The following is a 22603-nucleotide window of genomic DNA, read 5'->3' as shown; positions in this document are numbered from 1 at the left end:
CAGACCTGATTGCTGCTGTGCGTTTTTGCATAGCGGCCGATCATACATTATGTGCACATGCATATGCACAACAACAAAGGGCATCGCCGGTCAGCGAAAGGATGGTGCGAAAAATCTGATCGCACGGGCATTCGCAGGGTAATTGACGGGAGGAAGCCATTTGTGGGTGGCAACTGAGCATTTACTGGGAGTGTCCAGAAAAACGCAGGCATTCCCAAGCATTTTCAGAGAGGGTGTGTGACGTCAGCTCGGCCCCGATCAGCCTGTTCTCATCGCACTGTAGGAGTAAGTCCTGGGTTGCGCACAGACTGCACACAATGGATTTTTGCAGCTCGGCGTACACATGGGATCGCACACTTGCACAGCAAATTTACACTCCCCCTTGGGCAGCGACTATCTGAACGCAGGACAGCAAAGTTTGCAGCCCATCGATCAGGTCTGAATCACCCCCGTTGCATAAGGAAAAATCTGGTTCAGGGCAGGAGAGAAAGACTAGGGGAGAGAAGTGAGTCCAGCAGGGAGGATAAGGATACAGTGTTGATAGCCTAAATCAGGGGTAGCCAACCCTGGTCCTCGAGAGCTACCAACAGTTCATGTTTTCCAGGTCTCCTCACAGAATCACAAGTCAAGTAATTAGCTCTATCTGTGGATTTTTAAAATGTGTCAGTGAGCAATGACTGCACCTGTGCACCTACTGGGTGATCTGGAAAATGTGAACGGTTAGTAGCTCTCGAGGGCCAGGGTTGGCTACCACTGGCCTAAATATTACACTTACTGATGGTAACCTTTGGGAAGTCAGAGGTGGAGAAGGAGTGAGGGATGTTAAAAGAGAAAGGTGATGATCAGAGAAGGGGAATAGGGAATTATTATTAGGATTAAGGTTGGTTTTGGAGCATGAAGCAGGGACGTGCGGTGAGCTAAATAGCTCAGGAGGCACTAGCTAGCACCAAAGCCAGATTTACATGTAATATATGAGCTAAAGCGTACATCTGGCATTATACACAGGTGCAGCAGTATAAACTCCTGCAAATTTGGTGAGATTTGATCAGAGATGAGCGGAAACGATAGGCAGGGGAGGCAGCCATAGACCTTTTACTCCAAAAGTTTTGGATATAAAAATTATTAGAATAATGCAAAGAAGATATTTCAAACATATTCTTTGTATTTTTCATATACTTTATACAGAAAAACTCTGGCACAAACGTTAGTATGACAGGAAAGGCTCTGCCTCACCTGCCTCACCCCACTGCATGTCACTGGTATGGAGGGAAGTACCAGGACATATTCTTGTTAAAGCCAACCATAATAAGGCTTTACACACATCTTATGATGTATAATATGGATATGAAAAGTTAAGGCTCAAGACCACACATAATGGATAATCAGAAGTCTGATTTCAGTATAAAGTATGTAGGCTAGTTTAACTATTATACTGAGTCACAGTAATGATTACACCCTGTAGCAATGGTATGCTTAGTAGCCTGTGTGTGCTTTGTAGGATAAATGATTTGACATGAGCCCACACATTGCGCTCGCCCTGGGCTGTATAACAGAATTCAGGAAATGCACAGTGACGGCCAGAACAGGCTCGCTTCAAGTTGTGGGTGTCATCTCTGTGTGGGTGAGTGTCTTATCTTAGCTACTGGTTATTATGAAGTGTTAAGCACTTAATATAACCAATACCAACACGTAGAGAAGGGATGTGACCTTCTGCTGTTTTATTTTAGTAGACTTGCCGCATTGCACCAATTTATTTTTGATGTAAAATGTGTCACAACCAAGTGATGAGGAAATACCATATATGTATTCTTTCATAATTGCATGTCTTGTACGTCTGTATAATTTCACAGTAGGTCATTCCTAAAAGAATATTTAAGTAAAGTCTGTGTTCTCCGAAGCCAAATGACTTATTCCAACAAAGAAAACCGGATATAAATGAATAGGCAGAGACACAAAATTCTGCTATAAAATATCCAGTCAATGGAGTCAGTAGATGGTGAGGACTGATCAACAACTACAACTACAGTATGCTGTTCATACACCTTGAGATAAAAGTCACCATCAGATGATTACATATGGGCCATAGAGTGTCCGGTTTCCATGTGTAAAGCTCGCCCAATCATTAGGAGATAAGCATATAGGGCACAGCGCACTCCAATTTTTTTTGTAATGAAACAGTTTTTTTATTATCATGACCTAAGGAGCAAAGTTAAATAGGTCCAAAGCATTCTGCAGACAGAAGAAACCCGTAACACTTTATGCCCAACATCAGTTCCACCTTCCAGCTTCATCAGCAGTTAGAGTATGAGCATCCCAAGATGATTTAAATAGTTTAGATGAAACTATGCTATGATCAGGTCCAGTGATTGATTATACCTAGTCTCACGGAATTCATGGATACTTTTGAATTTGGGGTAGACAGTGACACTTCTCCAGCCTGTCCCCAAATTTCCTGTGACGTAAGGTGGAGCTGGGGACTAATGTTATTTGCTATAAATCACATCATCGTGGCTCCACCCCTGCAATGTAACCAGCGAATCAAAGTATTATATTGTGGAGGGGTCATGATGACATGAATGGCAGTACCACGCCTCTAACCCTTCCATCTGGACATTTCTCTTCACAGATTTCCTGGAACACAAAGAAACAAAGTTAGTTAAAGATCGGAACAAAGGACAAACCTTCAAAGATACATGATCCCAGGGATCCCTGGGACATATTTATTATTTATCAGGTTCTTATAGTTGCATTATTGCAGAAATAAGAAATGTAACATTTGCCGGGATTTCTAATACTGCATGCAGGTACAGGGGATCTGAAAAGAGCCCGTCCCTGTGATGTGTAATAAGAGAAGTGACCGATAAATGCAATTATTTCACTTCTATATCAGGACCCTGAAGTGCTATGTGCTGGAACCCTCTCCCCAGAGCCAGATTAACAGCAGGGCAACAGGTTGTCCCAGTGGGCCCCCAAACATGGAGGGCCCACACACACACACACACACACACACACACACACACACACACACACACACACACACAAACACATATATATATATATATATATATATATATATATATACAAAAAAGAAATATAAAAAAGAAATATCCGGCACTCTGATAAGTAGAATAACGCCTGGGTGCCCTCCAAAAGATAATGCAGACAAACAGTCCCTTCCCACCTGTTTCCTCCTCTACACAAACACCTGAGCCACAGGTGGGAAGGGACTGTTTGTCTATATATATATATATATACTGTATATATATACTGTATATATATATATATATACCAATAACAAAAGAACATATGCACTTCCAACAATATAGCATATATCAGAGCTATTCATATAGTTACAGACACAAAAATACACAGTATTGAACCATCTCGGTATGAGTCAAATAACAGATCTATCTGAGTAAAAGGCAGTGTCAAAAACATGTAGTAAGGATAAGAGAGATCTGTTATAGGAACAACGGAGGTAATAGGAGAAGTACATGAGCGCACATGGAGGCAGGTCAACACCAGCAAGAGGCCGGTCAACAAATCATCGAATACCCAAAATATATTAAACCGATGGATCAAGAGTGTAACATAAATTCCCAAACATTATCGGATTTTCCAGGGCATTTGCGTTTGGTATACATAAAACTCTCATGGGAAAGTGTGGTTTTAACCAGTGCCACCCAGACCTCATGAGAGGGTGGGTCACCACTTATCCATGTGCGGGTTATACAGACACGGGCCAGAGTGAGCACATTATTAATGTATATTTTGAGATGTGCTGTTAGAGAGGTCTCCAATTCCAACCCAAAAACACATATATACGTGGGTTCAGAAGACTTCACTTTTTTTACATTTATTGTGCAATCGTACTGGGTCTTCACCAGAGTCAGTCTGAAACTTAATTGCAATTTGCTATTTTTAAAAAAGTCTCATTACTAAATCTAGTCACAATCGGTCTAATCTGCAAAGCTCTGTCAGTGACTCCCTTCCCTTGTTGTACCTGGCTGAGATGAGACTGGACTTCAACTGCGGGTATGGCTTCATGAACAGTACATAAAATGCTAGAAAATCGTAGCACACAATAGAAATATACTGAAGGTGATGCAAGCCTGCGCAGCTAAGTATCCAAGTGGCTTGGAGCATCTGCGCTGCTGGTCTAAGCAGACACTAATATATATACATTTTTCAACACAAGTATGCCTACCCAACTGTACATGAATCAGTCTTTCTTTTTTAAATAAGAGGTTCCTTGCAGTATGAAATGACTTTTAAGCCCTGCTCCTGCTGTTTTACTAAATCTGAATAAATGGGTGTGGTTTTCACCGTTGGGCGCAGTGATTATTAGCTGCTTCGTAATCATCACTGTCAACTTTTAAACTTAAGCTGGCCATACACCTAAAGATTTATTGTCAGATCTGGCTGGTTGGAACGAAAATCTTGTAATATATGGGAGCAAGTGACAATTGACCATTTGCTCCTAAAACTGTAAAACTGCTAAAAATGGTCGTTCAGACAAATTGGTTAAATCAAATGGATTTAACCAATTTGTCTGATTGACCATTTAAATCAAATGGATTTATCCAATTTGTCTGTCTGACCATTTTTATCTGTTTTCCAGTGTTTGGGAGCAAATGGTCAATTGTCATTTGTTCTCATCCATTACCAGGTTTTCATTCCAGCCAGCCAGATCTGACAATAAATCTTTAGGTGCATGGCCAACTTTACACCAGGGTCACTCCTTCAGGAAGCTGCGTTTCAGATTTGTGATTATAAACCCACACCATGCCCTTACTGTACTGCGTTTCCACTGCAGTCACATTCACACCCGCTTCCTGCGATTCCACGCCCATTTCAGCCCCATTATCAGCCCCCTAGTCGGAGGATGTCTCAAGTCAGACTTGAGACAAAAAATAGATGCACATTCTGAAAAGTCACAAAGTGCACAAAAATACGTAATTTCAGACTGAAAAGTAAAAATTTGCATTTAAGACTGAATAGGGCCCATTGTGCTTTATTAATATACTATTTATATTACATAGTGATGTACATATATTTATATTGGAATGTTTATGTTTATTCTTTTCAGTTAACCCTTACGTGCATGCATTATGATAACCAAATGCCAGATTTAAAAAATAATAATTTAGTAGTCTTTGTATGTTTTTATAAACTCTAAAGTTTTAGTTTTTTTAGACTATAAAACTAAAATGATACACATGTCCATGTCCATCATGCATCTGCAATATAAAACACTAGGTGATTCATCACGCCCTACGGGCGCTCTTCACACCGTCGTAAGGGGCTACGCCCCCATAACCCTTGCACGCCCTTGTGTCGTGCAATATTTGTATTGTATGGAGTATTACCTCCAATCATAATTGTGTGAGTGGTTAAATATTGCACGGACAATGGGCGTGCGATGGTTAAGGGGTCGTAGCCCCTTGCAACAGCGTGAACAGCGCACGAAGGGCCTGATGAATCACCTAGTAGATGCTGTGGTTGTGGGAGTGGCGGGTGCGGGGAGACGTTGATGAGGGTCTGTGGGTGCTGCGGGGAGGGAGGGGTGGTTGCGGGGGTGGCACGGGTGGGGGAGGGGCTGGTGTGGTGGTGCCGTGGGTGGGGGAGGGGCGGGTGCTGAGGGTGGGGGTCCGGAGCCACTGCGGGTGCGAGGGTGCAGCGGCTGGGGGAGGGGGTCCGGAGCTACTGCGGGTGGTGGACGGGTGGGTGTGGGGGTGCCGCGGATGGGGGAGGGGCGGGTAATGCTTCTCCTGCTTCTCCTCCTGAAAGCAGCTAAGCTGCTGTCCTCCCTTTGGCAGTGGCTCTCCTGGAGACTTGCACACCAGCCAAGCAGCCAGTCACTATTGTTAGCGCCGGTGTCCTAACGCACCGCATTACAGGGAAGTAGATGCACTCAATAAACTACAGCTCCCAGCAGCATTGTGACACCGGCGCTAACAATAGTGACTGGCTGGCAAAACTGACTGACTTGCTGAATCAATGTAAAAGGTGAGAGTGCTGTGCAGTGTCAGTGAGCATACTCACTGCATTGCACAGCACTGTCACCTTTTACATTGATTCAGCATCCAGCCCTTGCACACCCTTGTGGCGTGCAATATTTGTATTATATGGAGTATTACTTCCAATCATAAATGTGTAAGTGGTTAAATATTGCTTGGACAAAGGGCATGCGATGGTTAAGGGGTCATAGCCCTTTGCAACAGCGTGAACAGCGCATACAGGGCCTGATGAATCACCTAGTAGGTGCTGTGGTTAGGGGAGTGGCAGGTGCAGGGAGACGCGGATGGGGGAGGGGGTTCGGGGTGCGGTGGGTGGGGGAGGGGTGATTGTGCGGGTGCCACGGGTGGGGGAGGGGCTGGTGTGGGGGTCCCACGGGTGAGGGAGGGGTGGGTGCCGCGAGTGGGGGTGGGGTGGGGGTGGTGGTGGGGGAGGGGCAGGGGAGGGGTTGTTGCGAGTGGGGGAGGGGTAATGCTTCTCCTCCTGGAAGCAGCTAAGCTACTGTCCTCCCTTTGGCAGTGCCTCTCCCGGAGACTCACACAGCAGCCAAGCAGCCAGTCACTATTGTTAGCGCCGGTGTCCCAACGCGCCGCATTACAGGGAAGAAGATGCACTCAATAAACTACAGCTCCCAGCAAGCCTTAGCGCCAGAATGCTTTGACGCTAAGGGCTGCTGGGAGCTGTAGTTTATTTAGTGTGTCTACTTTCCTATAATGCGGCGCGTTGGGACACCGGCGCTAACAATAGTGAAAGGCTGGCAGAACTGACGGACTTGCTGAATCAATGTAAAAGATGAGAGTGCTGTGCAGTGTCAGTGACACTGCACAACCACTGCACTGCACAGCACTGTCACCTTTTATATTGATTCAGCGTCCAAGCATTACCCTCCGCGATATCACCCAGTCTATCTGTTACATAAGCTATCTCAGGGCTTCCAGGCCGGCAACCCAGTGCTGTGTTGCGGAGTCATGGCCTCTGGGGACCTGGGCGCGGCTGTGGCAGGGAGGCACTTCTGTGACATCACGCACAGAGGAGGCTCTGGGGCTCAGAGAGTATGCGGTGCAGGGAGGGCTATGAAAGGCTTCCGCTGCACCGTTATCATACACATCTATGCCGGTGGCCACAGCAGTTTTTGTTCCACCTGCGCCGCGGCTAGGTAGTGGGGATTGTTGATGCCGGAGGGGGCAGCCGGACTGACAGCAGGACATAGGATGCTGCAGTAAAAAAATGTTTCCACCTATCTACAGCGCAGAGAGTTACTGCAGAAGCAGTGGCATCCCTCCAACTGTACCTTTTTGGCAGGTACAGTACCTTTTTTTATGGTCTGTACCAATTTTTAGCTCTTCAAAATTCCATTGAAAGTATAGGAAAAGGGGCGTGACCACGCCACTGTAGCAGTGGCCACGACCTCTTTTCGAATTTGTACTGATTTTTATGTGTAAATTGTTGGAGGGTATGTTGCTGCAGATGCAGTGGGCCTATTTTGGGGTGTGGACCTGGAGTTGTGGCTCCATCAGCCCCATTGTTAATCCTGCTCTGGGAACACACAGCAGCCAAAGGGCAGAGCCTCTCATTGGATGTAACACAGTCACAGACTGACAGATCTGGGCTATTATATAGGAGATTGCCCTAAACCTCCTGGACAAATCACTAGGAATAAAAACCAGCAATTTGAAACACTGTCATACACCACAAGCGCTAAATTGAGATATCACCATAACGTCCCTTTTAGGCTGAGTGACGGATTCTTTCCTCTCAGATGTATCTCCGATTCAGGTCAATAAAATATAGGATTCCCAGGTATGGATGCCATAAAAAAGACAAAATAACAAGGGCAGACCAATGTGTAGTAAGTAATTTCAAAATTTATTATAGTTCATATGGTGCCTTTAAATGACTGAAGTGGATTCAAAGCGTACCCCACTCACACTGAAAATGAAAGTGTAAAACACATCAAGGTTTCTTTGTGGGGGGTCACCTTCTTTTGTTCATATAACACCCAGTGTGCCAGAAATGGGATCACACTCAGACTAAAGAGTGACTTGCAATAATTTCCTGGAGTAACAGGCGCCTGTGTGTGTGTGTGATCCTGAGCTGCCTGCAGGACTCCGGGGCTGCCGCATCTGCGCTGCTGGGAGACGGATCTGTGTGGAGTGCTGCTGCTGCTGCTGCTGGGATCCCTGGGAGACACTTGGGGACGGAGCATAAAGTATCCAGGCGCTGCACTGTACACCATGCTGGCTGCATAGAGAGTGCTATAACCAGACACACAGACCATACCAGAAATTTCCAGCTGCGATCCTCATATGAAAATGTAAAGATACCTTGATAGGAGTTACACAGTTCTTCAAATTGTGAGTTGTGGTACGCGATTTCTGGATTGTCCTTTTTCCTTGAAGGAGAGAAAGATACCTTTACATGTTTGTAACCAGCCTATCGAGTGTGAGTGTTGGGGTACGCATCTCCTGCCTTCTCCAGGAAATTATCACAAGTCACTCTTTAGTCTGAGTGTGATCCCATTTCTGGCACACTGGGTGTTATATGAACAAAAGAAGGTGACCCCCCACAAAGAAACCTTGATGTGTTTTACACTTTCATTTTCAGTGTGAGTGGGGTACGCTTTGAATCCACTTCAGTCATTTAAAGGCACCATATGAACTATAATAAGTTTTGAAATTACTTACTACACATTGGTCTGTCCTTGTTATTTTGTCTTTTTTATGGCATCCATACCTGGGAATCCTATATTTTATTGACCTAAATCGGAGATACATCTGAGAGGAAAGAATCCGTCACTCAGCCTAAAAGGGACGTTATGGTGATATCTCAATTTAGCGCTTGTGGTGTATGACAGTGTTTCAAATTGCTGGTTTTTATTTCTTGATCTAAATGTGGTGACATTTATTCCGAAATCTGTTACATCTGAGCAGCTTAGCGCCAGTTAGGACTACCCTGACACATTCTGTTTCCAAATCACTAGGAATACCTTCCTTAACCAAAGGAGCGATATCTACGAATTATAAATATCTTAAAAATACCTTCCACGTTTTTCGTGCGAAAATACATAGGGTCTGTGAAAAACCACAGACCTATGTATTTTCGTGGCCGCGATCTCGCTTCTGGCTTCTGCCTGAGGCAGGTGAAACCAAACCCCAATGAGCGCTGGCAGTGGGGCTAATTGAATAGCCACCGACAAATACATTATCTGCAGTAAATTACAGCGGATAATTGGATACTGTTGTTAGTATGAAAGTTGGAGAAGCACCCTGGACACAAAGGCTCAAAACACTGCATGCAGTTTTACGTGTACAAGCTGCATCGTGGCACCTGTTTGCAGGGGCATAACAAGATATTTGTGGGCCCCATAGCAACATGTTAAAGGGGCCCTTGCCCTAATGATTCTTAAGAGATACCTCTCTGCAGCAGTTATTAATTTTATGTCCCATTTTATGAACCATATTAGTGCCCTAGTTAATAATAAGATTTTACTTACCGATAAATCTATTTCTCGGAGTCCGTAGTGGATGCTGGGGTTCCTGAAAGGACCATGGGGAATAGCGGCTCCGCAGGAGACAGGGCACAAAAAGTAAAGCTTTCCGATCAGGTGGTGTGCACTGGCTCCTCCCCCTATGACCCTCCTCCAGACTCCAGTTAGGTACTGTGCCCGGACGAGCGTACACAATAAGGGAGGATTTTGAATCCCGGGTAAGACTCATACCAGCCACACCAATCACACCGTACAACTTGTGATCTAAACCCAGTTAACAGTATGATAACAGCGGAGCCTCTGAAAGATGGCTTCCTTTAACAATAACCCGAATTAGTTAACAATAACTATGTACAACTTATGCAGATAATCCGCACTTGGGATGGGCGCCCAGCATCCACTACGGACTCCGAGAAATAGATTTATCGGTAAGTAAAATCTTATTTTCTCTATCGTCCTAGTGGATGCTGGGGTTCCTGAAAGGACCATGGGGATTATACCAAAGCTCCCAAACGGGCGGGAGAGTGCGGATGACTCTGCAGCACCGAATGAGAGAACTCCAGGTCCTCCTTAGCCAGAGTATCAAATTTGTAAAATTTTACAAACGTGTTCTCCCCTGACCACGTAGCTGCTCGGCAAAGTTGTAATGCCGAGACCCCTCGGGCAGCCGCCCAAGATGAGCCCACCTTCCTTGTGGAGTGGGCCTTTACAGATTTAGGCTGTGGCAAGCCTGCCACAGAATGTGCAAATTGGATTGTGCTACAGATCCAACGAGCAATCGTCTGCTTAGACGCAGGAGCACCCATCTTGTTGGGTGCATACAATATAAACAACGAGTCAGATTTTCTGACTCCAGCTGTCCTTGCAATATATATTTTTAATGCTCTGACAACGTCCAGTAACTTGGAGTCCTCCAAGTCACTTGTAGCCGCAGGCACTACAATAGGCTGGTTCAGATGAAATGCTGACACCACCTTAGGGAGAAAATGCGGACGAGTTCGCAGTTCTGCCCTGTCCTAATGGAAAATCAGATATGGGCTTTTGTAAGATAAAGCTGCCAATTCTGACACTCTCCTGGCAGAAGCCAGGGCTAGAAGCATGGTCACTTTCCATGTGAGATATTTCAAATCCACCTTTTTTAGTGGCTCAAACCAATGAGATTTTAGGAAGTCCAAAACCACATTTAGATCCCACGGTGCCACTGGAGGCACCACAGGAGGCTGTATATGCAGCACTCCCTTAACAAAGGTCTGGACTTCAGGGACTGAAGCCAATTCTTTTTGAAAGAAAATCGACAGGGCCGAAATTTGAACCTTAATAGATCCCAATTTGAGACCCATTGACAATCCTGATTGCAGGAAATGTAGGAATCGACCCAGTTGAAATTCCTCCGTCGGAGCACTCCGATCTTCGCACCACGCAACATATTTTCGCCAAATTCGGTGATAATGTTGCACGGTTACTTCCTTCCTTGCTTTAATCAAAGTAGGAATGACTTCTTCCGGCATGCCTCTTTCCTTTAGGATCCGGCGTTCAACCGCCATGCCGTCAAACGCAGCCGCGGTAAGTCTTGAAACAGACAGGGACCCTGCTGAAGCAAGTCCCTCCTTAGAGGTAGAGGCCACGGATCTTCCGTGATCATCTCTTGAAGTTCCGGGTACCAAGTCCTCCTTGGCCAATCCGGAACCACTAGTATCGTTCTTACGCCTCTTTGCCGTATAATTCTCAATACTTTTGGTATGAGAGGCAGAGGAGGAAACACATACACCGACTGGTACACCCAAGGCGTTACCAGCGCGTCCACAGCTATTGCCTGCGGATCTCTTGACCTGGCGCAATACCTGTCCAGTTTTTTGTTGAGGCGAGACGCCATCATGTCCACCATTGGTCTTTCCCAACGGGTTACCAGCATGTGGAAGACTTCTGGATGAAGTCCCCACTCTCCCGGGTGAAGATCGTGTCTGCTGAGGACGTCTGCTTCCCAGTTGTCCACTCCCGGGATGAACACTGCTGACAGTGCTATCACATGATTCTCTGCCCAGCGAAGAATCCTTGCAGCTTCTGCCATTGCCCTCCTGCTTCTTGTGCCGCCCTGTCTGTTCACATGGGCGACTGCCGTGATGTTGTCCGACTGGATCAATACCGGTTTTCCCTGAAGCAGAGGTTCTGCCTGGTTTAGAGCATTGTATATTGCTCTTAGTTCCAGAATGTTTATGTGAAGAGACGTTTCCAGGCTCGTCCATACTCCCTGGAAGTTTCTTCCTTGTGTGACTGCTCCCCAGCCTCTCAGGCTGGCGTCCGTGGTCACCAGGATCCAATCCTGTATGCCGAATCTGCGGCCCTCCAATAGATGAGCACTCTGCAACCACCACAGAAGAGACACCCTTGTCCTTGGAGACAGGGTTATCCGTAGGTGCATCTGAAGATGCGACCCTGACCATTTGTCCAACAGATCCCTTTGGAAAATTCTTGCGTGGAATCTGCCGAATGGAATCGCTTCGTAAGAAGCCACCATTTTTCCCAGGACTCTTGTGCATTGATGTACAGACACCTTTCCTGGTTTTAGGAGGTTCCTGACAAGCTCGGATAACTCCTTGGCTTTTTCTTCCGGGAGAAAAACCTTTTTCTGAACCGTGTCCAGAATCATCCCTAGGAACAGCAGACGAGTTGTCGGCATTAACTGGGATTTTGGAATATTCAGAATCCACCCGTGCTGTTTTAGCACTTCTTGAGACAGTGCTAATCCCATCTCTAGCTGTTCTCTGGACCTCGCCCTTATTAGGAGATCGTCCAAGTATGGGATAATTAATACGCCTTTTCTTCGAAGAAGAATCATCATCTCGGCCATTACCTTTGTAAAGATCCGAGGTGCCGTGGACAATCCGAACGGCAGCGTCTGAAACTGATAGTGACAGTTTTGTACAACGAACCTGAGGTACCCCTGGTGTGAGGGGTAAATTGGAACGTGGAGATACGCATCCTTGATGTCCAAGGATACCATAAAGTTCCCCTCTTCCAGGTTCGCTATCACTGCTCTGAGTGACTCCATTTTGAACTTGAACTTCTTTATGTACAGGTTCAAGGACTTCAGATTTAGAATAGGCCTTACCGAGCCATCCGGCTTCGGTACCACAAAAAGAGTGGAATAATACCCCTTCCCTTGTTGCAGAAGAGGTACCTTGACTATCACCTGCTGAGAGTACAGCTTGTGAATGGCTTCCAACACCGTCTCCCTTTCGGAGGGGGACGTTGGTAAAGCAGACCTCAGGAAACGGCGAGGTGGATCTGTCTCTAATTCCAACCTGTATCCCTGAGATATTATCTGCAGGATCCAGGGATCTACTTGCGAGTGAGCCCACTGCGCGCTGTAATTTTTGAGACGACCGCCCACCGTCCCCGAGTCCGCTTGAGAAGCCCCAGCGTCATGCTGAGGCTTTTGTAGAAGCCGGGGAGGGCTTCTGATCCTGGGAAGGAGCTGCGTGTTGCTGTCTCTTCCCTCGACCTTTGCCTCGTGGCAAATATGAATAGCCCTTTGCTCTCTTATTTTTAAAGGAACGAAAGGGCTGCGGTTGAAAAGTCGGTGCCTTTTTCTGTTGGGGAGTGACTTGAGGTAGAAAGGTGGATTTCCCGGCTGTAGCCGTGGCCACCAAATCTGATAGACCGACTCCAAATAACTCCTCCCCCTTATACGGCAAAACTTCCATATGCCGTTTTGAATCCGCATCGCCTGTCCACTGTCGCGTCCATAAAGCTCTTCTGGCCGAAATGGACATAGCACTTACCCGTGATGCCAGTGTGCATATATCCCTCTGTGCATCACGCATATAAAGAAATGCATCCTTTATTTGTTCTAACGACAGTAGAATATTGTCCCTGTCCAGGGTATCAATATTTTCAATCAGGGATTCTGACCAAACTACCCCCGCACTGCCCATCCAGGCAGTTGCTACAGCTGGTCGTAGTATAACACCTGCATGTGTGTATATACTTTTTTGGATATTTTCCATCCTCCTATCTGATGGATCTTTAAGTGCGGCCGTCTCAGGAGAGGGTAACGCCACTTGTTTAGATAAGCGTGTTAGCGCCTTGTCCACCCTAGGAGGTGTTTCCCAGCGCTCCCTAACCTCTGGCGGGAAAGGGTATAATGCCAATAATTTCTTTGAAATTATCAGCTTTTTATCAGGGGCAACCCACGCTTCATTACACACGTCATTTAGTTCTTCTGATTCAGGAAAAACTATAGGTAGTTTTTTCATACCCCACATAATACCCTGTTTAGTGGTACCTGTAGTATCAGCTAAATGTAACGCCTCCTTCATTGCCAAAATCATATAACGTGTGGCCCTACTGGAAAATACGGTTGATTCGTCACCGTCACCACTGGAGTCATCGCCTGTGTCTGGGTCTGTGTCGACCGACTGAGGCAAAGGGCGTTTCACAGCCCCTGACGGTGTTTGAGTCGCCTGGACAGGCACTAATTGATTGTCCGGCCGTCTCATGTCGTCAAACGACTGCTTTAGCGTGTTGACACTATCCCGTAGTTCCATAAATAAAGGCATCCATTCTGGTGTCGACCCCCTAGGAGGTGACATCCCCATATTTGGCAATTGCTCCGCCTCCACACCAATATCGTCCTCATACATGTCGACACACACGTACCGACACACAGCAGACACACAGGGAATGCTCCTAATGAAGACAGGACCCACTAGCCCTTTGGGGAGACAGAGGGAGAGTTTGCCAGCACACACCAAAAGCGCTATATATATATCAGGGATAGCCTTATAATAAGTGCTCCCCTATAGCTGCTTTGTTATATAAAAATATCGCCATAAATTTGCCCCCCCTCTCTGTTTTACCCTGTTTCTGTAGTGCAGTGCAGGGGAGAGACCTGGGAGCCGTCCTGACCAGCGGAGCTGTGAGAGGAAATGGCGCCGTGTGCTGAGGAGATAGGCCCCGCCCCTTTTCCGGCGGGCTCGTCTCCCGCTATTTTGAGAAATCAGGCAGGGGTTAAATATCTCCATATAGCCTCTAGGGCTATATGTGAGGTATTTTTAGCCTTTATAGGTACTCATTTTGCCTCCCAGGGCGCCCCCCTCCCAGCGCCCTGCACCCTCAGTGACTGCCGTGTGAAGTGTGCTGAGAGGAAAATGGCGCACAGCTGCAGTGCTGTGCGCTACCTTTAGAAGACTGCAGGAGTCTTCAGCCGCCGATTCTGGACCTCTTCTGTCTTCAGCATCTGCAAGGGGGCCGGCGGCGCGGCTCCGGTGACCATCCAGGCTGTACCTGTGATCGTCCCTCTGGAGCTTGATGTCCAGTAGCCAAGAAGCCAATCCATCCTGCACGCAGGTGAGTTGACTCCTTCTCCCCTCAGTCCCTCGCTGCAGTGATCCTGTTGCCAGCAGGAATCACTGTAACATAAAAAACCTAGCTAAACTTTCTCTAAGCAGCTCTTTAGGAGAGCCACCTAGATTGCACCCTTCTCGGCCGGGCACAAAAATCTGTATGGGAAATGTAATCTGGTTACTAAAAAAAAATGGGAAGTAAAGGGGTTGGAGCAGTTTTTCACAAAAACTACTCCAAGGGTTTTTTTTACTAGATTACATTTCCCATACTTATAATCGGAACTGCAATCTGGCCGAATTTACAAAAAATAAAAAAATTAAATTGTATTTCTGCCCTCTGCCGTGAAAACCATTACAAATAGCCCCAACACTGCTGAGATTTGTGCTTAGTAAATTCCCATGTTGACACTTTGAAAAAAAAAACTCAGACAAAATCGGGACTTTAGTAAATAAACCCCTTGGAGTAGTTTTTGTGAAAAACTGCTCCAACCCCTTTACTTCCCTTTTTTTTTTAGTAACCAGATTACATTTCCCATACTTATAATCGGAACTGCAATCTGGCCGAATTTACAAAAAAAAAAATTTGTATTTCTGCCCTCTGCCATGAAAACCATTACGAATAGCCCCAACACTGCTGAGATTTGTGCTTAGTAAATTCCCATGTTGACACTTTGCAAAAAAAAAAAACTCGGACAAAATCGGGACTTTAGTAAATAAATCCCTTGGAGTAGTTTTTGTGAAAAACTGCTCCAACCCCTTTACTTCCCATTTTTTTTTTAGTAACCAGATTACATTTCCCATACTTATAATCGGAACTGCAATCTGGCCGAATTTACAAAAAAACAACAACACTGCAATGAGCCCTGTGATACTAATGCTATCTTCAGATAGCGTAATCACAGGGCTCACTGTGATATGCTGCCTCCTGCACAGCTTTCCCTGCCCGCTGACAGAACCACTCATCCCATGTGCGTGTTATACACTCTGCACCTAACCCTGTTTCTAGATGCTATTGATGTTTGCTCTAGACAATACTAATAAAGTGTCAACCACTATTACCATAGATGCTACTAATAATGATAATTTTAAATCATTTACCATTTTTAAAAAAAATAAGACTGTCAAAACTGGCATATATGGATGTATATGAGGAAAAAAAATGTAAGTCATACATGTCAGGATAAGGCTTGTACACAGTATGGATCTTTGTATTGCATGATGTCCACTGAAGTGGACATATGAGTGTACATCAACTGTGAAATAAATTGACTATATTATGCCTTAAATATTACATTCCTTGATTTATTTTTCATTTATTTATTTTTTTGCTTCCTGCTCTGCAATCTTTAAGTAAAAATATTTTACAGAAATCCCTGAATTGCTCGGTGCTGGTAAATGTTCTCAGCCATTTAACTTTGATCTTTTCGTTTTTGTAAGAATTAAAAGCTGCCACTAGGTGGCATCCCTTTTGAGTTTGGTAGAGGCCCCAAAGAAGAGGACATCATACAATAGTCATGTCAAAAGAGAGTTTCTATAGGAGATAATCACTGTAGTGGCCTCTATACATGAAAGGTTTAAATACAGTACTCTGAAGGATTAAGCTACAGTACTACTGTTACTGATTGTCTGGCCAATTACATACATTGGATGCCCATTCATTGTGTCACCATTTGTAAATGTATTTTGCTAACAGTGTCCATTATGCAAATACTCTGCTTTGTAAACTGATGCTGAGAAGAATATCTGTAGTAATCATTACAGATGTACCTTTCTGTCACAACACATTCTTCTTATACCCACCCCGAATCTGTTAATATTACACCATGGTTCTGTTTTGAAAACATATTTTATAATGTGATGTTTTCCACTGACATTTGCAAAGGTTAATAGGATATAAGGTATTTAATTTTCCTTTGCAAACTATTTTTATTGACATACAGTAATAACAAAAGGAAATAACATGAAAACAGAAGTTGGGATAGTAAAAACATCCATGTACAATAGTTATATTTCCTCTTTAACATATAAAAATCCTTAATATATATATATATATATATATATATGTACTAGACGGTAGTAGGTAAACCAAAGAAAAAGATCCTTGTTAATTCTAAAAAACATGAAAAACTCACGTGTAAATTCCAGATATATTTTCCAAAGTGTAAACGCACCGACATGTATTATACACAGCTGTTGCAACTATAACTGTGTAGTGTGTAAATATGTAATGGGTAATCAGCAGATTTATGAGCTTTTAAATCCTTACTTTTCTCCAGTTTTTATGTTTTGTTTTCATTAGTAGTAATTGTCAAAGCTAAAGTATCACAATGTTATAGTCTTATGGGCCCTACACACTGGCCAATTACACTCAAAGATATGAACGATCTCGTTCATTAATGAATGAGATATCGTTCATATCTTTCAGTGTGTAGGCACCAACGATGAACGATACACGGCCCCCACGCTCGTTCATCGTTGGTGCCGGGTCGTTTATACATGCATGCCAATATGGACAATCTCGTCCATATTAGCATGCAGGGCTATGGGGCCAGGTGACGGGGGAGTGAAGAAACCTCGGCGGCCAATTGCGTAGTCTGTAGGGCCCATTATACCTTTTACACAGGATTGGAATTCCAGTAGCGAGAGCCGGACCCTCTGGGAATCAAAAATTGGAGGCAGTGCGCATGTGCACTGAGGGTGTGATTCTTAAGTAGAGAAACATAGAAACATAGAATTTGCAGACAGATAAGAACCACTTGGCACCAGTGGCGCCGAGAGGGGGGCGTACAAATTACCTGGGTCCGGATCCGATATCCCCCCAGTATACCTGTGCTGTTGCCAGTGTCACCATCATCCCGGTGATATCTTCTGGAAGATGGCAATGCACATAGAAAGCAAAGAGTCTTTGCTCTCTAGTGGCCAGCGTCATCTAACCAAATATCGCTGGGAAGATAGTGCTAGCCAGAGAGGAGGGACCCGCTGTCTGATAAAGTAAGGTAGGAAGCGGGTGCCCTCTCCCCACCCCATGTTTTTTTATTGCTTCCCCAATATTGTAATACTAAAGGATGTTGTCGACCCCCCCCCCCCCCCTCCTTTACAGCCCCCCTTTACCGAAGCCCGGCGTGGCTCTCTACGGCCCTGCTTGGTACATCTAGTCTCCTTTTTTTTTCAACATGTATTTTTATTCAACAATGAAAATACTAAATTGTATACAAAAGCTCTAACCCTAAATAATAAAATATAAGGAAAAATGACACAGCTTATATGTGTCTCTTCTATGGTTCATGTCATAATTCACTAACATATAGGACAGAAACTGACCTGCCCCTTGTTTAAACTTATGGTAACCTCAAATTCTATTTGATCCTCACTTCTTTGTATGAGATCCTTATGATCTCCCATGCATGTTTAAATTTCTCTACTGTCTTAGCCTCTACCACCTCAGCTGGGAGGCTATTCCACTTATCCACTACCATTTCTGTGAAATAATGTTTCCTCAAATTTCCCCTGAACCTGCCTCCCTCCAGTTTCAGTGTATGTCCTCGTGTTCTAATACTTCTCTTCCTTTGAAGAATGTTTCCCTCCTATACCAGGGGCAGACTAGAAGTGCCAAGTGGCACTTATCTGCCATTAAATGCTATGTTTGTGTTTAGCTTGTTAAAACCCTCAATATACCAGGGTGGTTCAATAAGTAAGTTAACAAGACCTCTCACGTGTGTAATGTCCTCCATTTCCCACCATGCCACAGCATGTAGACCACTGCTCCCCTAACGGCCATTACACTGCGCCTCATAACAGTCATACTGTCCCAACTTCAGTTGTAAGATGGCGGTGCTGACAGAAACATGGTCACACATTGAGGTTCGCAGTGTGATCAGAATTCTGCATCTAAAGGGCACATCAGCTGCTGAAATTCATCGCCAACTTGAAGTGTCCGGTGATAACATCATGTCACGGAAACAGGTTTGGGTTTGGTACACTGCCTTTGATAACAGCAGAACATACGTTCAAGATGAGCATTAGGTGGTATTGGACCATCCTCCCTACAGCCCCGAACTGGCACGAATCGATTTCAATCTCTTTGGACCAATGAAGAAGCACCTGGGTGGAAGGTGATTCGCAACCATGAGTGAAGTTCAGCAAGCCGTCTTGTCCTGGCTTCATGATATCTTCTATGCTGGGATAGATGCCGGTGTGCCGTTGGAACAAATGCTTAGACAAGTACTGTATGTGGAAAATTAATCTGTACCAAGGCCATACTGTTCATTATACATATATGTACGAGTTGAATACATTTACGCAGTGAGAGGTCTTGTTACTTTATTTATTGAACTACCCTTGTATTGAAAGTTGGCACACATAGGGGGTGTCACACCCCGCGGGCAGCGGCGGCCGCGCTTACCTCTGCGGGTGTCCTGGATGGCCTGGCGTCTCTCTCCTCCGGCGGCCTCGGGGGTCCGGCGTCGGGTCGGCGGGTCTCTCCGGCGGCTCCCGGAGCAAGGGCGCCGCCATACTGTTCTGGATTAGGTAGGCGGAGCGGGGCTGACGTCATCTGCCCGCTCCGCCAATCAGACTAAGGCGGGAGGTTCAAAGCCAGACGCCGAGCAGGGAGCCGGCGCCTGTGTATCATCATTCTGCCTGTCAGAAGCCGTGATCTCCAGAGCTCCCTTGTTCCTGTTTCCGCTGTGCCTTCCAGTATACCCGTGTCTCCAGTGTCTCAGGGTTTTCAAGCACCTCCGTGCCTCCAAGCGCCCGAGCGCTATCACGCACCTCCGTGCCTCCAAGCGCCCGAACGCCATCACGCACCTCCGTGCCTCCAAGCGCCCGAGCGCCATCAAGCACCTCCGTGCCTCCAAGCGCCCGAGCGCCATCAAGCACCTCCGTGCATCCAAGCGCCCGAGCGCCATCACGCACCTCCGTGCCTCCAAGCGCCCGAGCGCCATCAAGCATCTCCGTGCCTCCAAGCGCCCGAGCGCCATCAAGCACCTCCGTGCCTCCAAGCGCCCGAGCGCCATCACGCACCTCCGTGCCTCCAAGCGCCCGAGCACCATCAAGCACCTCCGTGCCTCCAAGCGCCCGAGCGCCATCAAGCACCTCCGTGCCTCCAAGCGCCTGAGCGCCATCACGCACCTCTGTGCCACCAAGGCGCCTGAGCGCCATCAGCACCTCAGTGCCACAGAACCTCAGCACCTCAGTACCACAGAACCTCAGCACCTCGGTGCCTCAACACCACAGAAACTCAGCACCTCAGTACCTCGGCACCTCAGTGCCACAGAACCTCAGTACCTCGGTGCCTCAGCACCTCCAGCATCTCAGTGCCTTCAGTACCTCAATAACACCAGCACCTCTGTACCTCAGCACTTAGCACTTTTACTAGTCTTGTTTTTCAGGAGACCTTCAAGCATTCCTCCGTGCTTCCTGCTTACCGTCTTCATCCTGTATGAAGAAGACCTACATCCGGCCATCTCTATTGCGACCCAGTAGCGGTTCCTCTTCCCAGTCACCGGAAGAAGCCCCGAGTCCACAACACCCTTCGACCAGGTCAGTGATAGTATACACAGGCCACATGGACCCGGGGAATCGGAACCCAGAAGCAAGTGCCAGCCAAGATCTGGTTTCCCGTGTTCAGAGTCAGGAAGCGGCGCAAAACCAGGTGATGCGGTATCTCCAAGAACTATCCGGCAGGTTGGATCAAATTCAGGTTTCCCTGGCTTCAGTAGTTCCGGTTCCAGCTCCAGTACCCACTCCGGTAGTCGTTCCTGATAATGCTCACGCAGTGTCCGGTACCAGGTCACGCCTTCGGCTTCCCACTCCCTCTCGCTACAACGGCAACCCGAAGAATTGCCGTGGTTTTCTTAACCAGTGCGAGGTGCAGTTTGAACTCCTCGCACACAACTTTCCCACGGATCGATCCAAAGTAGCATACATTATTTCCTTGCTTGAGGGTTCAGCGCTGGAATGGGTGTCTCCTTTATGGGAGCGATCTGATCCTTTGGTTTCCAGCTACACTAATTTCATCTCATCTTTCCGCAGGATCTTTGATGAGCCTGGCAGAACGCCGCTGCCTCTTCAGATCTTCTCAGAGTTCGACAAGGCTCTCGTTCAGTGGGTCAGTATGTGATTAATTTTCAGACCATAGCTTCCGAATTACGCTGGGATAATGATGCCTTACGGGCCGCTTTCTGGAACGGGCTGTCCGACCGTCTTAAAGACGAATTGATTACAAGAGATTTGCCAGATTCTTTGGAGCAGTTGATCTCGCTCTGTGTGAAAGTGGATCTCCGCATGCAGGAACGAGTTGGCGAACGTTCTCGGTCTGATCGGTGCAGATTCCGGGCTCCTCCGTCTAAACCATCGGTTACGACAGCTCCAGACGAACCCATGCAGATTAATCGGTCTCGACTGTCTCCAGAAGAGCGTCAGCGTCGGCGTGAGAACAGACTTTGCCTCTACTGTGGAGCCGCGGATCACTTCCTCAAGTCTTGCAAAGCTCGCCCGGGAAACGGGCAATCCTAGCCTGTTCCGGGGAAGTCAAGCTGGGTGTGGTTTCTCAATCTTCTCCAGAAGTGGACTGTTTACTCTCAGTATCTTTGTCTACTAAAACAGAAGTCAAAACCGTTATGGCTCTTTTGGATTCAGGTGCTGCGGGGAATTTTATTTCTCTCCCCTGCGCCCAGAGTTTGGGTTTGAAATTACAGTTGGTCGAGCGACCTATTACTATTACAGCCATTAACGGTGTTCAAATTCCTAACGCCTTGATTACGAGTCAGTCTGAGTCAATTCAGCTACAAGTGGGAGCTTTACATCGTGAACAACTGAAGTTTCTAGTTATTCAGGAAATGTCTCATGATCTCGTTTTGGGTCTTCCCTGGCTCAGGCTACACAACCCTCATGTCGACTGGGGGTCGACACAAATAATTTCTTGGAGTCCTTTCTGCCGATTGAATTGTCTTACTCCTGTCGTTCCACTCCGTGCATCGGCCAAGTTGGACGTGGAGTTAGTTCCTGAGGCTTATCGAGAATTTTTAGATGTCTTCTCGGAACAGGCGGCTGATAAATTACCTCCGCATAGGGCTTGGGACTGTCCCATTGAGCTCATTCCTGGGAAAATGCCGCCCCGAGGTCGCACTTATCCTTTGTCGGTTCCAGAGACACAAGCTATGTCAGAGTACATTAAGTCGAATTTGCAGAAGGGGTTCATCCGTCCCTCCACTTCTCCAGCGGGAGCTGGCTTCTTCTTTGTAAAGAAAAAAGATGGAGGGCTGAGACCATGCATTGACTATCGTGGTTTAAATGAAGTCACCATTAAAAACAAGTATCCTCTGCCGCTCATCACAGAGCTTTTCGATAGAGTGCGTGGAGCTCGAGTATTTACTAAACTTGACTTAAGAGGAGCATACAACTTGATACGTATTCGACAAGGAGATGAGTGGAAGACGGCTTTCAATACTAGAGACGGGCATTATGAGTACCTGGTAATGCCATTTGGCCTCAGCAACGCCCCCGCTGTCTTTCAAGGATTCATTAATGAAGTCTTTCGGGATATGTTGTATCTGAATGTAGTAGTCTATTTGGATGACATTCTGATTTTTTCAAAGAATCTTTCTGAGCACCGACTACAGGTTAAAGAAGTACTCCTTCGGTTGCGCAAGAATCATCTGTATGGCAAGATCTCCAAGTGCACCTTTGAGGTTCCTTCTATTTAATTTTTGGGCTACATTATTTCTGGAACTGAATTGCGTATGGATCCGGA

General features: G+C 46.2%; 1 long non-coding RNA gene across 1 annotated transcript in view; it reads right to left on the bottom strand.

The window, feature by feature from the left end:
• Positions 1-1739: 1739 nt before the first annotated feature.
• LOC135058002 (uncharacterized) overlaps positions 1740-22603 on the bottom strand; it is a 271949-nt gene continuing 251085 nt past the window's right edge. Inside the window, exon 3 of the long non-coding RNA XR_010244522.1 lies at positions 1740-2631. This is a non-coding gene — a long non-coding RNA (uncharacterized LOC135058002). The remainder of the gene's footprint in view (positions 2632-22603) is intronic.

The sequence above is a fragment of the Pseudophryne corroboree genome, chromosome 1 (genome assembly GCF_028390025.1).
Source record: "Pseudophryne corroboree isolate aPseCor3 chromosome 1, aPseCor3.hap2, whole genome shotgun sequence".
Taxonomy (NCBI): domain Eukaryota; kingdom Metazoa; phylum Chordata; class Amphibia; order Anura; family Myobatrachidae; genus Pseudophryne; species Pseudophryne corroboree.
Note: the sequence above shows the minus strand (reverse complement) of the source record. Positions and strands in the feature narration are given on the sequence as shown.